This window comes from Tupaia chinensis, unplaced genomic scaffold (genome assembly GCF_000334495.1).
Source record: "Tupaia chinensis unplaced genomic scaffold, TupChi_1.0 Scaffold145519_1, whole genome shotgun sequence".
Classification (NCBI taxonomy): domain Eukaryota; kingdom Metazoa; phylum Chordata; class Mammalia; order Scandentia; family Tupaiidae; genus Tupaia; species Tupaia belangeri.
In genome coordinates, this window is record NW_006205376.1 from 1449551 (window position 1) to 1463490 (window position 13940).

The 13940-nt window shown below is 42.7% G+C and overlaps 1 long non-coding RNA gene and 2 pseudogenes across 2 annotated transcripts in view; 1 reads left to right on the forward strand and 2 right to left on the reverse strand.

Moving 5' to 3' along the window:
- Positions 1-1017: 1017 nt before the first annotated feature.
- The window catches only part of LOC102494234 (uncharacterized), a 15816-nt gene continuing 2893 nt past the window's right edge, over positions 1018-13940 (reverse strand). Inside the window, exons 3-4 of one of the 2 annotated variants that reach the window (XR_337355.3) lie at positions 5948-6000; positions 1018-1033 (exon numbers count right to left, since the gene is read on the reverse strand). This is a non-coding gene — a long non-coding RNA (uncharacterized LOC102494234). Of the gene's footprint in view, positions 1034-5947; positions 6001-13940 lie in introns of those variants that run through there. The other variant, XR_001369714.2, reaches the window with a different exon arrangement.
- Positions 8244-9042, reverse strand: LOC102493817 (proteasome subunit alpha type-6 pseudogene; annotated as a pseudogene).
- LOC106733856 (60S ribosomal protein L34 pseudogene) lies at positions 11649-12107 on the forward strand (annotated as a pseudogene).

Here is a 13940-nt window from a genome sequence, read left to right on the forward strand (position 1 = left end):
ACAAAAGGCAGTTCTAGCCACTGGGGTGTGCACTGTTCAGATGTTGTGCTCTGCAGACTGGAACCGCACGGGAGGCTGGGTTTTATTCCCAGTCCAATCTAAAGGCTAGGTGCGGTGGTGTGTTGCTATAACAGTGTTTGAGAGGCTGAGGGAGGAGGAGCACAAGCTCAAGGCTGACCTAGGCAACATAGTGAGATCCTGTCTAAAAAACAGCCAGGTGTTGTGGCACACCTCTGTAGTCCCAGTAGAGAGGCTGAGGCAGACAGACTGTAAGAGTGAGACCCCTTTTAAAAAAGAAAGAAAGAAAGAAAAATGGCATGACAGATAAAATCTGCAACATATATATAGCAAAGTTTATTTGCTGAGATAAATAGAAAAGACTCATACAAATCAATCTTTTAAAGTATCAGTGCATGGAGCCAGCAGGTAGTGCAGTGGTTAAGGCACTGGACTCTCACATGGCTGAGTACGGTACAAGTCCTGGACCTGGTGGCTTGCTTTCTCACTTTCCCTTTCTCTTTCTCTGGTGAGCACTTGTACCCTATGCAAATTAAAAAATAATAATAAATTGTCCCATCCCTGTTCGGGCGCCAGGTGTCCCGACCCGGGGGGGACAGCCGAACAGGTTTCCTGAGTGAAGGAGTGAGAGCCAGGGCAAGCAGCGTAGTGTTACAGCACGGAGACGACAGTGTCGTCTGTTTATTGTGGGCAGCATGGTACAGCACAGAGACGACGCAGTGTCACAGCTCTTAAGGGTCGTGTCGTCTACTGTGAGCAGCACGGAGACGACGCGGTATCACAGCTCTTCAGGGTCGTCCGGAGACGATGTAGTGTTACAGCTCTTCAGGGTCTCCCAGGTCATCTGGAGACGATGCAGTGTCAGCTCTTCAGGATCTTCAGGGTCGTCTGGAGACTGCACGGTGTTTCAGCTCTTCAGGCTCTTCAGTTGTCGTCTTCCTGGTCGTCTTCATCGTCGTCTCGGTCGTCTGTGTCGTCTGGCTACTGTGGGCCAGGCATCGTGGTTATATACACTCTGGTGGGTTGTAAACGGTGGGCCGTGATTGGTTGTAAACGGAGGACTGTGATTGGTTGTAAACGGTGGGCCCTGATTGGTTGTTAACGGTGGGTTATGATTGGTTGCTTTTGGACCAATCATGAGGTGCCAGATATGCAAATTTGAGGGATTCTAGTGGCCAATCAGAGCAAGGTTTCGAAGGTCAGGTTTTTGGAAGGGAACCAATCATGGTAATTGTTTGCCCTCTGAGAAACCTCGGCAGACTCGCTGGTGTGCAGCTTCCCACAATAAATAAAATAAAATATTAATAAATAAATAATTAAAGTATCAGAGCAATGAAAAAAGTGAACAAAAATACAAATGAAAATTCATAAAAATAAATATTTTTAAAATGTAAAAAATTGGGGGCTGGCAGGTGACATGGTGGTTCACGGTGGAGGGCTCTCCCACATGGCTAACCACAGTTCAAGTCCTGGACTTGGTGGCTTGCTTCCTCTCTCTCTCTCTCTCTCTCTCTAGTCAAATTGGACAATAATAAAGATAATAAATAAAGTTAAATAAAATAAGTCTTTAAAAAATAAAATAAAATGCAAAACATTCACTAATAATGAAATGCAATATTTAAAAATGCTTGCTTTTTTTTGAAAAATAATTGCCTTTTATTTTGAGAGAGAGAGAGATTTTTGCTATAGGGTATATGCACTTGCAGGAGAGACAGAAAGCAAGAAATCAACCCTCAGGAAGGATGGCCACATGCAGTCCCTTCTCCATTCTCCTCTCAGGATTTCGGACATGCGCGCACACGCACCTGGTATAAATTTTAAGCTGCTGGGTCCAGGACTCAAACCATGGTCAACCATGTGGGAGTCCAGTAACAAAACCATGATGCCATCTACTGATCTCATTACTTTTTTAAACTTATTTTTAAAACCTTTTTAAATCCATAAATTAGCAAAACTCAAAATATTAATACTCCCCTGGGGTTGGCGTAGGGAAAAATATAGTCCTGTACACTTTTCCTAGATGTATAAACTAGCACACATTTTTAGAAGATAACTTGGCGAAATATATTCAGATCCGAAGGATGCACTCTTTGCCTCAGCAATTTTACTTCTGGGAATCGACCCTACTAAAATACTATCCTAAGTATGAAAGTATACATATACAAGGATATTTTCTGTAACACTGCTCATAATCAATTCAGAATAATCTATTATTTACCAAGATAAACTGTTGTATTACCATAATCCTTACAAGAAAGTACAATGCAGCTGCTGGAAAGAATATTGTGGGAGTTTCAGGTACTGATATGGAAGATATCTATAGTATAATGATAAGAGGAAAAAATACTATAGTAAATGGAGCTTTTCTCACTCTAAGTGAACTATATATGTAGTATGATCCAATTTACATTATGTATTTGTGTCTGAACAGTGGAAAGTACGAAGAACAGAAAGAAGCTGTTAACAGTGGTTCCCATCTGAAGAGTATGAGCAGAGGCAAGGAGCATTCCATATTTTACATTACTCATTAACGATATGTACAGTCACTAATTTAAATGAATGAATTGTGTCCTCTTCCCATCATTGAAGCTCTAACCCCAAGGTGACTATCTCTGTAGATATGGCCTTTCTTTTTTTGTGTCTCTCTCTGCTCAACAGAGTAGAAAGCCTCCCCATGAGGTATGGTCACATCATAATCTTTCTCCTCCATCTCTCCCTCCTTTTGGGATTTTGGGAATATACACACACACCTGATATGTCTCTATTTTGTCTCTTTTTTAAAGAATTATTTTATGTATTATTATTTTTAATTTGACCAGAGATAGAGAGAAAGGGAAAGTGGGAAAGCAAGCCACCAGGTCCAGGACTTGAATCATGGTTGGCCAGATGGGAGTTCAGTGCCTTAACCAGCACACTACCTGCCAGCAACCTCTTGCTATGTCTTTCAGGCTGTTGAGTCTGGGACTCGAACCATGCACTTGGCCACTTGGGATCAGCTGCCTTAACCACCAGGCTAAAGCTACAGCCCACCCAAGGATACCATCCTCTGCTTTCATGGAGGTAATTAAGGTTATATGAAGTCGTAATGGTAGGGCCCTAATCTGATAGAACCAGTGTTCTTAGAAAAAGAAAAAGAGACACCAGAGCTGGCTCTCTTTCTATGCACACACACACACACAGGAAAGGCCAACTCAAGGCAGCTATTTGCAAGTCAAGAAGGAGCCCTCACCAGGGACCAAACCTGCTAGTGCTTCTAGCCTTCAGAACTGAGAAAGCTAATGTCTGTTGTTTAAACCACCCACTCTGGTACCTTGTAATGGCAGTCTGACAGATTAATGCCTATATGTAGAGAGCTTTGTACTCTCATTATTAATTATTTTTTTTAGAGAGATGTTTGTGATAGGGCATGTGTGCTCACTAGAGAGACAGAAACAGAGAGATAGAATGTGAGAAATCACTCCCAAAGAGGGATGGCCACACTGCAACCCCTTCTGTTCCATTCTCCTTTTGGGATTTTGGGCATGCATGCACATGTGCCTGGAGTGAGTTTTAAGCTGCCAGGTCTAAGATTCGCACTGTGGTCAGCCATGTGGGAGTCCAGTGATGTAACTATTATGCCATCTGCTGGTCCCTATATTTTTATTTATTAATTTTTTAAAAATTTGCTATGGGGGGGACCAACAGTTAGTGTAATGGCTATGTCGCTGGACTCCCACGTAGTCGACCATGGTTTGTGTCCCGGACCCGGTGGCTTAAAACTCACGCCGGGCGGGGGGGCGTGCGTGCCCAAGATCCCGAGAGGAGAATGGAGGCCTGCCAAGATCCCGAGAGGAGAATGGAGGAGAAGGGATTGCAGCATTGCCATCCCCCCTGGGGGGTGATTTCTCGCTTTCTGTCTCTCTCTGTCTGGTGAGCACATGTGCTCTATAGCAAAAACCTCTCAAAAAAAAAAAAAATTGCTATGGGGCATGTGTGCTCTCCACAGAGAAAGAGAGCAAGAGAGAGAGAGAAAGTGAGAAAGCACCCACAAGGGGAGATGACCACACTGCAATCCTTTTCCTTGGTGATTTTGAGCATACACGTACATGCACCCAGATTCCCAATCCCACAGCTCCAACCAAATTGCAAAGGAGGCCTTTGACTTTTCAATGCTTAATATAGTATGTAATGCCCATTTGTGTGTGCTTGTGTGTGTGTGTGTGCATGGTGTATTTTTACACAGGGTCTTGCCATGTTGCGATCCTCCTGTCTCAGCCTCCCAAGCAGCTGGGACCACAGGTGTGTCCCACCACACTCAGCACCTTACCTTCAGACAGGTCTCACTATGTTGGCCACACTGTCCACGAGCTCACAATTCTGTCTTCAGAGTAGCTGGGACTACAGGCACGTGCCAATGTGTCTGGCTTTTTAAGACGGTTTGGAAATTGTGCACTTCCCTGTGGTCTTGGCTGGCTGAGCCAGGGGGTGGGAGGGTTGTGGTGTGAAGACCCTGTCATGGGTGCCTCTTTCTCTTTTTGTCATAGAAGAAATACATGAATAAACTTAAAAAAAAAAGTTAAGCAATAAAAACTAACTTTTGTTTTGGTAGAAAGCCAACATCCTTACTCTTTAATTACTATCCCCATTCATAGATTTCTTAAATAAAATGATTAATTTAGACCTTTTCCCTTATGCCGTTATTAGTCCTAAAGTGGTATGTAGTTGCTGACTAGCCCAAAGGAAGTTTTAATTACTATATCAAGCATTCATTCATATATTCATCCATACATCTATCCATTCATCCATTCAGTCAAATATTCAATAACTAAATAGGAATTAGAATGAATGAAAACCTTCAGACAGAAATAAAAAGTCTTAATAGAGCGTGCTGGATGTCCTGTAATTTTGTTCAGATGACTGTAGAACCTGGAAGAGCTGCTGCTGCTATTGATATGTAACACATTGCTATTATTGGTTTTTTTGTATATATGTATATATACATATATGTACATATATACACAAAGCCATTACGCCAACTACTGGTACCAACTATGATTATTTTTTAATTTGACCAGAGAAAGAGAGAGAGAGAAATTAAGAAACAAGTTGCCAGATCTGTGACATACCATGATCAGCCATGTGGGAGTCCAGTGGCTTTTCTTTTGTTGTTGTTAAAGAGATTTTTTGCTATAGGGCACGTGCGCTTGCCAGAGAGACAGAAAGAGACAGAATGTGAGAAATCATCCCCCATGGGGAATGGCCACATCTCAATCCCTTCTCCTCCATTCTCCTCTTGGGATTTTGGGTAAGTACACACACACTGCTGGTGTGAGTTTTAAGTCACCGAGTCGAGGACTTGAACCGTGGTTAATTACATGGGAGGTCCAGTGACAAAATGATTATGCCATCTGCTGGTCCCAAGGAGTCTAGTGGCTTTAACCACCACACAACCTGCTGGCCCCAAATCAGTTTAATTTGTAACTTTCAGTTGTTGGCGTTGCTGTGATGTAAAATCACCCTAGTGTACAGTTGGTATAACATGTCACACATTTTGAGGACTGGAGGATTAAAAGCAGGGCTAAGTTTCACTGGCGTGTGGTGTGGAGCAGAGAGAAGACAACAGTCAAGTGAGAGGAGACGCAACTGGATCTCAACTACGTCACTTTGTCCTTTCCTGCTCGATTATGTTGTCATACTGCCCTCTAATGGGCTGTCGGTATTTTGCCAGACACAATTTCTGACTTCAAACCATCTGGTGGACTCCATCTGCAGACAATTTCCTGCACCTGCTAACGAAATCTGTGGTAAGCCTGAGGTCTAGGGAGTGGTTCAAACTGATTAAGCTGTTTACTTTATTGTCTTTGCAAAATGCAGGCAGCTTCCAAAATATGACAAGCAGGATTACTGATCTGAGTCGTACATTTTAAATTAACATTACATCCACACTCACCAGTATGATTTGAAGGCTTGGATAATGGCAGTTTGGTCGAGATGATGATCAAACTGTTGGCATAAAATGATATTGGACACATGTTATAAAAACAGTCTGGAGGACCTTTTTCAAGAACTATTAATTTCTAGTTACTTACTTCAAAATGAACTTTTTCTGTCCTTAGGGATTTTAACTTAGAACATCACCTACTCCCTAGCTAAGTAGCGTGACAGCTTTGTTTTGTTTTAAGCCCATTTATGACTTCTTTAGGCAAGAGAAACAGAGAGGGAAAGACGAAGACAGAGAGACAGCTCCCCCGGTGGAGTCCTCATGCCACAATCTACCCCAGCCCCAGCCTTGGATTATAGGCATGCCTGCACAGAACATCCTTAAGGAAGTCTCCAGATAGGAATCCTGAATCTTCTCATAAGGGTCAGCCTCACAGGGCATCACATTTTTCACTGGGCCTCTGTCCAGTCCCCAGCCTGGCTGCTATTCTGATGCAGAGTCCAATGCCAGGCCAGCCTCAAATGTGTTGGCTGAGTTTGACTGCAAATCCTAGTTGAAACTGTACCAGTTCGGAGCTGCTTAATTCCTTGTCAAATCCTTCCAAGTAAAGGAGAAGGAAATCCCAAGTTCACTAGACTGGCGTTATGCAACAAACATCATACTCGGTAGTTGGGAAAACAGCTAGTAAGACACTCCCTCTGCCCTTAGGGAGCTCACTCATGGAGAAAGGGAAGGCATGTCACTGTCATGTCCATAGTTCATCTTGCCCTAAGGCAAAATACAGTGTTACTGGCTAAGATCCACGCACTAAGAAGCCCTCAATAAACATGTACTGAAAAGGGAGGGAATGAATGAAGAAGCAAGGCAGTATGGGTAGAGGCTAAGAATTAGGGGACCAGCAGTTAGCGTAATGGCTATGTCGCTGTACTCCCATGTAGTTGACTGCGGCTCGCATCCTGGTGGCTTAAACTCATGCTGGGCACGTGTGGGTGCACGCCCAAGATCCCAAGAGGAGAATGGAGGAGAAGGGATTGCGGTGTGGCCATCCCCCCTGGGGGGTGATTTCTCGCTGTCTCTCTGTCTCTTTCTGTCTTTCTGGCGAGCGCACGTGCCCTATAGCAAAAAAACTCTCAAAAGCGTTATGCAACAAACATCATACTCGGTAGTTGGGAAAACAGCTAGTAAGACACTCCCTCTGCCCTTAGGGAGCTCACTCATGGAGAAAGGGAAGGCATGTCACTGTCATGTCCATAGTTCATCTTGCCCTAAGGCAAAATACAGTGTTACTGGCTAAGATCCACGCACTAAGAAGCCCTCAATAAACATGTACTGAAAAGGGAGGGAATGAATGAAGAAGCAAGGCAGTATGGGTAGAGGCTAAGAATTAGGGGACCAGCAGTTAGCGTAATGGCTATGTCGCTGTACTCCCATGTAGTTGACTGCGGCTCGCATCCTGGTGGCTTAAACTCATGCTGGGCACATGTGGGTGCACGCCCAAGATCCCAAGAGGCGAATGGAGGAGAAGGGATTGCGGTGTGGCCATCCCCCCTGGGGGGTGATTTCTCGCTGTCTCTCTGTCTCTTTCTGTCTTTCTGGCGAGCGCACGTGCCCTATAGCAAAAAAACTCTCAAAAAAAAAAAAAAAAAGAAAGAAAGAAAAGGAAAAAAAAGAACTAGTTGATTAGCTTGTTTTGTTTCGTTTTTCAGTTTTTGCTATACAGTACGTGCGCTTGCAGGAGACAGAGAAAGTGAGAAATCACCCTTAAGGGTGTCTGGCTACACCAAAATCTCTTCTCCTCCATTCTCCTCTCAGAATGTTGAGCAAGCATGCACAGATGTGTGTATTTTCCAAGCCGCCAGATCCAGGACTCAAACCACACAGTCAAGTGGGATCCAGCACCTCAACCACCGTACATCTGGCTGGCCCCAACTAGTCTGTTCTAATCCCAGGTCTTCCACATACTAGCTGTGTAAATTTACCACTTTACTTAAATCCCCGGAGCCTCAGTTTCCACCTTGTAAACCTATCCACAGGCTATAAAATACTTAGCATAGTGCCTCACACACTATGAGTGTTCATTCTGAATAACCATGGGGATTAGAATTCCTATATTATGGACTGTATATGTATATTTAAACATATGGGACAACTATTGAGTTTGAAAAAATGAAATTTTAAAGAATTATTTATTCTATTCCACTTTATTTATTTATTATTTTCCAAAAGCACTGTCTTTATTTACACAGAGTCCTAACCACTTCAGCAGTAGGAGTGGAAGAGGTTTCTTTTACAATCCAGGGGCCTCTATACGTTTGTTGTCTCCAAACACACAGGCAAGTAGCGTCATGGATGTGGTAAACTAATGACAATGTTTAGTCTCTCTCTGCTGGAGCAACAGGGTGAGCATCAATCCCTGCTTCTGTAAGAATCCTGAATTTAGGATTTTCAGCTGTAACTTCTCCAGCTTCTATTTCTGAAGGTCTGAAATCAATCGACAGAACAGTAGACAGGCGTGTAATTGCAGTTTCCATTGTTTCAAATTCCAGTCAAATTTCTTTTCTTTTTTTCAAGGAAGCTGGTTGACTCAGTTTGTTTAACTCCTGCGTCAGTGGCTTTAAACTCGCAGTAGTAACCTGCAGGATCACACCTGTACACTTGAGGACCTTGTTCTTTATCTATACCAATTAATATCATACAGCAACCAAGAGGCCTCATTTCAGCATTCTCTGTGTAGACCTGAGAAATATCAGCAATTCTTTTGCACAGTATGTCCACAGGAATCTCATAGTCATACTTGTATTTCCAGTTAGCTGCCTCATAGCGTGCCCTCTGTACCTGGGATCGGCTGTCAGCTGTCATTCCTGTCATCACACAGCCAATGCTTTCGGTTATCTTGAATAAGTGAGTCACTGTGCTGGAATCCACTAATTTGTCAGGAACTTTTTTCTGTGTGACAATTACTGCACAGTCTTTCCCTCTGACAGCTACTGATGTAAGGCCACCCTGGTTAATAGCCTTGAAAGCATACTCAACTTGATAGAGCCAGCCCTCGGGTGAAAAATGGTAATGTGGCGATCAAGACCAGCGAAGGAACCATGGGACATGTTGGTGCAGCCACTACTTCCAAGTTCAATCTCTGAGTCTATTTATTTATTTAATTTGATGAGAGATAGAGAGAGAAAGTGAGAAAGCAAACCGCCATGTCCAGGACTTGAACTGTCATCGGCCATGTGGGAGTCCAGTGCCCTCAAGCACCATGCCACATGAGGTCCCTTGAGAAAATTTTTAAAGGTGAATAAAGGGGTTTACTTTTTAAAAATTTTTTGCTAAAGGGCATGTGTGCTCACTGGACATAGAGACAGGGTGGGGAGTGGGGTGGGGAGTGAGAAACCTCCCAGAGGGAATAGCCACACTGTAATTCCTTCTCCTCCATTCTCCTCTCAGGATCTTGGGCATTCACACACATGTACTTGGTGTGTCTTTCAAGCTGCCACCAGGACTCAGACCATGCATCTGGCCATGTGGGATCCAGCTGCCTTAACCTCCACACCATGTGCTGGCCCAGGAGTTTAACTTTATTCTTTTGCATCAACTCATCCCATGTGGTAGGAAACATGTTCCCTGGAGATAGTGACTCACATCCTTACAGTTCCATAACCAGACAGAAAAAGTATTTCTGTTCAAACCCAAGTTAGAAAATTCTCGGGAAGGACAGCTGCCTAATCCTGCTTGGGTCAGGCCAATCCCCAGACCAGGTGTCACCTTAACCAGGTATTTTAGACAGAATGGCCCTCAGATATGTACATGTTCTACTCCCTGAAACCTGTAAGATTCACAGGGCAAACACAAAAGAGACTCTTAGATGTGATTAAGGGTACAGACCTTGAGATGGGAAAACTATCCCAGGTTATCCAGGTGGACCAATCTAATCAGGGTTTCATTTCTTTTCTTTCTTTTTTCTTTCCTTTCCTTTCCTTTCCTTTCCTTTCCTTCTTTCTTTCTTTTTCCTTTTTTTTCCCCTTTTAAAATGTACTTATTTCTTTTATGTGTGAGAGAGACAGAGTCTTGATGCTATTATCCATCCCCAGATCATGGACACATGCATGCCTGGTATACTCCATAAGGTCCCAGACTCGAACTGAGAACCTCCCCACATGGGATTGCCTCACAGAGTATCGTGTTTTACTGCTGTGCAACTGTACAGCCCCTCTAATCATGTTCTTAAAAGCAGAGAACTGGGGCTGGCAGGTGATGTGGTGGTTAAAGGTGCTGGACTCCCACATGGCCGACTGTCATCTGAGTCCCGGATCTAGTGGCTTGCTTTCTCTCTCTCCATTTCACTCTCACTCTCACTCTGTCCCTCTCTGGTCAAATTAAAATAAATAAATAAAGTTAAACAAAATAATTCTTTCAAAAAAAAAAAAAAAAAGAAAGAAAGCAGAGAACCACTCTTGGCTGTGGTCAGAGAGATTTGATGAGGTTAAAGAGATGCCGACACTGCTTGCTTTGACGATGTCAGAAGGAGGTCATCAGCAAGGAAGAAGAGTGGCCTCTAGAATCTGGAAAAGGTAAGGATATAGATTTTCCCAGAAAGGCTCCAGAAAGGTATAAAGCCCTGATGACACCTTTGTTTTAGCTCAGTGAGATTCCTGTCAGATTTTGATTTACAGAACTGTAAGATAATAAATTCTTGTTTTAAGCCACCAAGTTGGTGGCAATCTGTGAAGGTAGCAGTAGAAAACTAGTATACCAGGAAAACTTCCTCTCCAGATTCTCTTAGCCCCACCTGCCCTGATGTAGCTGGTTGAATGAAGTCCCCTTATAGCCTCCCCTCCCTCAGGCTCACTCACCTCATGCCGCAGGAAAAAGCTGGTTTGAGAGAATGGAATTGATGATGGAGAGAGAAGGAGAGGTAGGAGGGGGAGTTCAAAAACTGCCTGAATCCCTGGGTCCAGAACTATTTGAGGCCAGTTAGTTCAAGTTAAATTTCTGTCATATGCAACCAAACTATTTGACTAAATCCTACATCTATAGGAGAAAGAGATAATGAAGGAGAAGTTTGCTTTTTAAAAGATTATTTATTTACCATCATCATCATTATTATTTTTAATCTGTTGCAGGGCACACATGCTCACCAGAGGGGGAAAGAGAGAGAGAGAGAGACAGCAAGCAAGTCACCAGGTCTGGGACTCGAACTACGTCAGTCATGTGAGAATCTAGTGCCTTAACCACCATGCTACCTACTGGCCTCCATGAAGAAGTTTTTAAAAAGGCCTTTTAGGCAATACCTCATAATGGCTTAATGTGATTCCATGGCAACCCACTGAGAAACCCATAATTGTATTTTAGATGATGAAAGAAATATTTATAGGGGGCCAGCCAGTGTGTGGTGGTTAAGGCAGCTGGATCCCACATGGTTGACCATGCAGTTCTAGCCTCAGACTCAGTGGCTTGAAAAACTCGCAAGGTGTCTGTGTGTGCATGCCCAAAATCCCAAAAGGAGGGAGAAATGGAGAAGAGATTGCCGCATGACTATTCCCCAAGTTCTCACTTTCCCTCTCTCTGTCTTTCTCTGATGAATTATGAAAAGAAAAAAAAAGAAGAAGAAGAAGAAGAAGTATTTATTGAATTACTGACTTTTCCAGTGAAGAGTATTCTGAACTTAAAAATATGAAAACCCGCTTCTTCCTCTTCAGGGGGCGGTGTCTAGAGGCACTCAGGATGGTCCTGCGTCTCACCTACCAGCGCAGGCTTTCCTACAACACAGCCTCCAAAAGACTAGGCTGTCCCAAATCCCTGGTAATAGGATTGCTTACCTTTATACCAAGAAGGTTGGGAAAGCACCCAAATCTGCATAATTCGTGTGCCCGGACCGACTCCGAGGGGTTCATGCTGTGAGACTGAAAGTTCTCATGAGGCTGTCTAAAATGAAGAAGCATGTCAGCAAGGCCTGTGTGTAAAATGCGTCCGTGACCAGATCAAGCATGCTTTCCTTATAGAGGAGCAGAAAATCATTATGAAAGTCTTGAAGGCACAAGCACAGAGTCAGAAAGCTAAATAAAAAAATGACGCTCTTTTGAGTAATAAAAAAATCAAAAGGTTAAAAAAAATATATGAAAAGCCAAATTGGTTTGCCTTTTTTCCTCCAATGAAGCATACTGCACATGGAGTATCCTGCCCAGTGTTGAAAAATATTAAAAAATGTTATCAAATTAGAGCTACTCTTTTTCCAGGCCTCATCCTTCCTGTTTCTTTTCCTTTGCAACTGATTAACTCAGTGCTCTGGAGTGTAGACAGCTAATGGACAAACCTGCTTAAATCTGATTGGTGATTGTACTAATAGGAAAACTCTTGAGTACTGGCTAAGAGATCATTCTTTCTTCTCTTAGAAAAAGGTGAATGTTAAGACAAGGCTCTGGATGTTACATCCCAAGAGATAATTTATCATTTAAATAGAAATATATAATGTTATACAAATGTCATGATATTTCACTTTTTTAAAATGACAGTTTCACTTTTTAAAAATTACTTTATTTAATTTTATTTATTCATTCATTTATTTTAATTTTGCCAGAGAGAGACAGAGAGAGAGAGTGAGAGAGAGAGAGAGATGGAAAGTGAGAAAGCAAGCCACCAGGTCCAGGACTTGAACTAGAGTCGGCCATGTAGAAGTATCCAGTGCCTTAACCACCATGCCACTTGCTGGTCCTGACATTTCACTTTTTAAAATATATGTATTTTGGGGCCAGCAGTTGGCATAATGGCTATGTTGCTGGACTCCCATGTAGTTGACCGCAGTTCATGCCCCGGACCTGGTGGATTAAACTCACGCCGGGAGCATGTGAGTGCGTGCCCAAGATCCTGAGAAGAGAATGAAGGAGAAGGGATTGCAGTGTGGCCATCCCCCCTGGGGGGTGATTTCTCACTTTCTGTCTCTCTGTCTCTCTCTGTCTTTCTGGTGAGCACACGTGATCTATAGCAAAAAAAGAATAAAACCCTCAAAAAAAAAGTATGTATGATATGTATGTATTCTTGTTTTTCTAGTTTTGCCATTAGCAAATAGGGAAAAAAACAATATCTACTGGCGTCACAAAGAAGGGAAAAACAGTTGCAGCTGTATCAACTTGTCCTTTAAAAGTTATCGGTTATACCCATACTGTGGTTTGACTGTGCCTCCTAAAATTGATGCATTGAGATCTTATTGTAACAGAATTAAGAGGCTGAAATCCAATTCAATTATTGTGTTAAAGTGTAGGACCATTAGGAGCAAATTAGATCAGGTGGCTAGGGTTGGGAGGCCCCCATAATTGAGTTCTGGTGTGTTTAAAAGGAGAGGTGATGCGAAAAGCAGTGACCTACATGAAACCTAGGTCATGCTCTCCTGCCCTTTGCCATGTTTTGATGTAGCCAGAAGATCTCTACCAGAGAAGGCCCCTGGATCTTGCACCTCCAGATTGTGAGCTAAATAAACCTCTATTTCTATAAATTACCAAGTTTCAGGTATTTTTTGTTATTAACCACAAAACGGACTAGAACACCTATGGGAACTTCACAAGCCTACCTTATCTTCTACTCTGCCTTTTCTTATCAGAAGGAGTAGAGATTGCTCAAAGCTTTCTGTTCATTATAGAAAACAATAAAAGCCCCATCAAAGGAGAGCTGAGAAGCAAAGTAGGTAATATCTGACTATTATGCAATATTTTCATTGGGAGAAAACAAAGGATCTTGGAATAAAACCCTATGCAATATTTTCATTGGGAGAAAACCAAGGAACTTGGAATAAAACTCTTTGCTCTCCATTTTTTTGAGTCCTGAAATTTTTGTTTCACTTGATCTCTGATATTTTTGTTTGTAAGAAGAATCAAAGACAAGGGGACATTCCCAAAACTTGACAAGATGCCAAAACCCTACTACTGGATCTTCAGGTCTTAGCTTCTATCTTTCACATTTCATCCGTTTGTCCAAAAAATATTAAGCACCTACCATTTGTGCTGCTGAAATT